Below are 654 nucleotides of genomic sequence, written 5' to 3' on the forward strand. Positions count from 1 at the left end.
TGCTGCTAACAGGACCACACTGCTAACAGGACCATGCTGCTAAGAGGATTATGCTGCTGAAAGAACCACATGGCTGGCAGTACCATTCTGCTAACAAAACCATACTGCTAACAGAGCCACACCTCTGGCAGTACCATGCTGCTAACAGGACTGCGCTGCTAACAGGACTGTGCTGCTAACAGGACTGTGCTGCTAACAGGACCACAATGCTAACAGGACTACACTGCTGACAGAGAACCAGTGCTGGCAGTACAACACTGCTAATAGGATCATACTGCTGAAAGAGTCACACTGCTGGCAGTATCATGCTGTTAACAGGACCAAGCTGCTAATAGTACCATGCTGCTAAAAGTACCATGCTGTGAACAGAACCATGCTGCTGACAAAGCCACACTACTGGCAGGACCATACTGCAAACAGGACCAAGCTGCTAACCGTACCATGCTGCTAACAGAAACAAACAGCTTACAAGACCACACTGCTAACAGGACCATGCTAATAACTGTACCATGCTGCTAACAGGACCATGCTGCTAACAGGACCATGCTGCTAAGAGGATTATGCTGCTGACAGAGCCACATGGCTGGCAGTACCATGCTGCTAACAAAACCATACTGCTAACAGAGCCACACTTCTGGCAGTACCATGCTGCTA

This window comes from Nematolebias whitei, chromosome 23 (assembly GCF_014905685.2).
Source record: "Nematolebias whitei isolate Nwh7 chromosome 23, NemWhi1, whole genome shotgun sequence".
Taxonomy (NCBI): Eukaryota; Metazoa; Chordata; class Actinopteri; order Cyprinodontiformes; family Rivulidae; genus Nematolebias; species Nematolebias whitei.